The sequence below is a fragment of the Eurosta solidaginis genome, chromosome X (genome assembly GCF_040869045.1).
Source record: "Eurosta solidaginis isolate ZX-2024a chromosome X, ASM4086904v1, whole genome shotgun sequence".
NCBI lineage: Eukaryota > Metazoa > Arthropoda > Insecta > Diptera > Tephritidae > Eurosta > Eurosta solidaginis.
The window spans coordinates 192,092,660-192,097,338 of record NC_090324.1 but is presented as its reverse complement, the minus strand read 5'-3'; the positions used below and the strand labels follow the sequence as shown (position 1 = coordinate 192,097,338).

At 36.2% G+C, this 4,679-nt stretch overlaps 1 pseudogene; it reads right to left on the bottom strand.

The window, feature by feature from the left end:
* Positions 1-249: 249 nt before the first annotated feature.
* Positions 250-1,068, bottom strand: LOC137235351 (acid phosphatase type 7-like; annotated as a pseudogene).
* Between the last annotated feature and the right edge of the window lie 3,611 nt (positions 1,069-4,679).

Here is a 4,679-nt window from a genome sequence, read left to right as displayed (position 1 = left end):
ACTTCAAAAAAAAAAAATCACATTTGATCAAAATTAAAATTTGTTTGTGCTTGACAAAAAACATTTAGAAATGCAAATGAGCTCCTCAATTAATACTGTTGACTCTTGGTTACAAATTACAAACAGGAATGTTTATTCTCATCACTCTTCTAATCAGCTTAAAACGTGTTTTTTGTTCATTGCTCATTGTGCCTTCCAATTATTAAATATTTGCCTCTTCTGTTAAAGAAAACTGCGTTTTTGTTGTTTTTATACATAACTGCCATGCTTGTCTTTGATAATCCAAAAAGCATCAATTATACCACCGTTTTTATCATCAGAAACTTGTTCAAAGTAAAGATGTGTATGATTATGTGCCCTCATACGTGTATAACCATAATCCTGGCTGTGAAAGGCGCTCCATTTAGGCAAATCATTTACGAATGGCTCTCGTCCCCCCCTTACAACCAAGCGAACCTGTAATCAAATGCACCGGTGCACTACCATGTATGGTACATAAGCCGCAATCGATTCCACTTGTCGCATAAACTCATCTCCCACACGCGCATTCTGCGTATTCATGTCGTAGGCAAAGTCACCCAAATGAATGATCGCATCGTACATGCCCTTTTGGGTATCCTGTTGTAAGCGCGCCAACGATTTTGCATTTTCATTGCCCATATCGCCTTAGAACGCCACAGTTGGCGCCCAATTATCACCGACAGGCACTGTGCGAAATTCAAAAGGCGGTGACGAGCCCAATTGACCACCACAATGGTAGACATAGGAATGAGTGTATAAAAGATTTGATAATCTGACCCTATGTATGTATTGTGACTTTGGTTTATCGCCACCACCCACAAATCTCTGGGATGTGCCATTGGCTTGCTGTGTTAAGCCATCTAAACCATATTCAACAATTGATTCGATGGCATCGTCAGGTGTGGACCATGTTACCACAACTTCATTGGATTGTTCACCCAATGCTAGATGCACTTGTTCCGGTTGATAATGAAAAACTTTCTCCACATTTTGCGCAGCAACGCTGGTAATCAATACAATTACAAAGCAAAATTGCAGCGAAGGCATCGGAATTCCAGATGACTTTTAACACTTAAACACGAAGTTGCAGGCTGTTTTGCACTTAGTATATATATAGTATAACTATTTGCTTTAATTTCACAAATGCAACCTGTGAAAGTTGCATATAAAAGCACAACCGAATTTTGAGCAATCCAATCAATTTAAATTACATTAGCACACAAGAATCTTATTTATTCATTGCCTTAATATGCTATACCGTCAAATTGGACGATTCTTTAGCTTGAGTAGATTGTTTTAATTCATCTTTGTCTCCTCTGACAAATCGTATCATCTCGTCGATCTGGTTGGTCCCACTTGAAGCACACTCCAGAAGCTCTAGACAGCCTTGCAGCCCCAACAAATCGTATGTCAAACTAACTTCACAATCACGCAAACACGAACATGCATGCGTAATACATATGACCAGTGTAGTATGTATCTCCGTACATAAAACACATAATGTGATACAAATTATCAATAATCTAATTAGTGGCAGAATCCAGCACAGTTACTTTTAGCAAATTCTCAGTAATGGAATTAACTGATTTTATGGTTTCGAATGTATTAACAACATTAACTGAATTGCCGCTGAGTGAACTACTGGGTATTCCCATATTAATGCTACTACCCACATTCTCTGTAATCGGTATGGGTATTGTACTATTAGTACCCATAATGCAACGACTCAATGCTGCATCATGACTTCGCATATGGGCATTCAAACCGTTTTGGGCAAAGAACCTAAGAACTAGCGAAGCATATGGAAGAAAGAATCGTTATTTGTTCACCTAATAGTACAAGTTCGAGATAAAATAATTAAAGGCACCTGGCGCCATCCTCGTTCAACTTATTAATTGCAATTTGTGCATTTGAAACTATCTATTTAGATACTACATATATGAACATACCTACAAGCCATTATTGCTTTCTGTGGGCTGCACAAACTCATTTGTCGAAAGTCCAGGTCCTTTTCAAAAAATTTGACTTGAAGGGAGGCGACCAATACGAGACTTCTGCTGAATGACTCACTGATCACGATGATGATCCTGCGTTGTTCGTTTTTTTTGAAGGGTTAACTAATCTATGCGTGCGTAGACCCGAAAAATCAGCAAAAGCCTTATCGCATTGATCACAAGCAAACTTTTTCAAAATTATATGATCAATTGATACAGAAAGCTCTTTAGAATCATGCTTTTGCTTATGATGTAACCTCGAATGTGTTAGTGGATATTCCATATTGATAAAACATTTGCCGCATCCTTTACAAACATGTTTCAGGAAATGATAGCGCGCTTTATGTTTGGCCAAATCAAGTCCGCTAGTACACTTGCACTCACATAACACACAAGCCATATAGTTTCACCTAAATTTGGTTGTCAACGTATTAAAGTTGCTTGAAATGAATGACCTTTGCGTATATTTAATAGGGCCCTTATAAATATCTTTAAACAAAAAAAAAAAAAAAAAAAAATGCTGGTAAAATCTTATTTGGTGGATACCGGCTAAATCTGAGTGGATCTCTCCGCTCTCTTTAAGCTTTTAAGCACGATTCCTCTATTTCAAGCATTTTCACAGTGTTCGAAGCTAATTAGATCCAATTGATCAGAATTAGTAATCAATTCCACTATTGCTTCATTGGATCTTGCATAACAATAGTAAAAATAAAGTTCTCGCAGACCTTTGAATCTGTTGGGAAATTCGAATACGTCTCTTAAGATATCAATACTAACGCATATAAGCTTTTTTACACCATTAAGGAACTCATGGCACCATGATGTCATACACGAAATCAAATCCTACGTTTGCAATTTCAATTTCATGCGCATCTTTTATATAATATCCCTCATATTTTGTAAATAAATCTACTATATTCCATCTTTCAGCAAGACTGCAGGCTATTATTAACATCTTAAGGTTTGCATAAACGTTCTCACTGGTTACATCCAAAGAACTAATCCATTTTAGCTCATGACAATTGAGGGTTAGTTCTTCAATTTTACTCCATTTTAAGTTGCTCCTCATACATCAATGGTTTTACTTTTTTGAAAATATTCAATGTCAACGATTTTAAATTTAATGCTAATAATATGCGTCAAAAATCGCAAATCCTAATTTTTTGCAGCATGTTAGCGTTAAATTTTCTAAATGGCTGAATGACGCAATGGCAGGGTTCGCCCAATAGCCATTTGGTGCAAAAGTGCGCAAATTTGGGAATGATTCACAGAGGGATCTGATATCTGCATCATACATAGGTCGGGCTAAGGTTACACGCATTTCGGTCGTACATGGAAAGCCATATAACTTAAGCAACTCAAAGTGCTTACCTGGGAAAAATAATAGTCACACATTTTACGGTACGCCATATGGACTCAATCAATGTGCAAAGATCCTCGAAATCGATGCAATTGAAATTATGTTTAATTGATATCCGCAAATACTGGAATTTTGTTGGTAGCACATATATTTGCATGCACTTTTTATAAGCGGGGGAAACTTTGGCCAGATTTAAGATATCCCTAAATGTTGATAGCTCACAAATTGAAAGCCAGCAATCACTTTTTACTACTATTAAGCTTTCGTTTTTTTTTAGGAGTTATTACTCCAAACCACGACTGTAACCTGAAAAGAAAGAAATAAAATTAATTAGTAATGAGAAAATACCAGAAAAATAATTTAGAATAATGAAAAGAAAATATTGCACTCTACTTACCATGTTTTAGCCAACCTACTCCACCAAGCGTAAAAAATTAAAGAATGAAGCAAAGGAATGAATCTTTCGATTAGTCCCGTTTGCTTCAATTCAGAGGAATTTACATTCTATACACGGGTGTGTATGAATGTGCACAATTTTTTTTTTGTCTTTGCGGCTGGTAAATATCTACCAGTGCATGGACTTTTGTAAAGGCAAGATCTTGGGGCACTGAAAATGGTAGTAGAAGTTTCGTAAAAACGATAACTACGGTTTATATTGGTACCAAAAAAATTCCTAATTTATCGTAAAACAAACAAATCACAAAATAAATCACATCCCACAACGTCTACCTACCACAACAATTTTGCAAGGTACCAAAATTACTGCCGCCAAATAACCAAGTTCAGCATGTTGTCGTTTACGTAAAACTTCTTATTGTCGTTCAAATTATGCAAAAAAAAATAAAAAAAAAACTGAGAAAAATAGCGCAGAAAATATTCGCGTACTCAGTCATTATATTTCTCTACTCAAGAATTTATTTCCTGTGTAAGTTCTTCACAAATTTTTCAAAATTTACTGATTTGGTCAGTATCGTCTCCCAATGTTAGTTGCAATTCAATACTTTAAAATTATCGCAGTATACGTTTTCAGTGCGAAAATACTGAAATATTGGTAGAATCTAAGTTTTGGTAGCAGAAGTAGTAGAAAATGAAAAATTGGTCAAAAAGGTTGATCAAACTACCAATGCGGTAAAGTCCGTGCACTGACTGCCCATATACTTATACCAACGTATGTACATATATATGCCGAGTTTTAAATGTACATTATATTAGGGATGCATAAAATGATGCAAACGGGTACCGAAGAACCCGTTTCCGAAAAATCGGTACCGGAGCCAAATACCCTTCGGGAACCGTGCCATTTG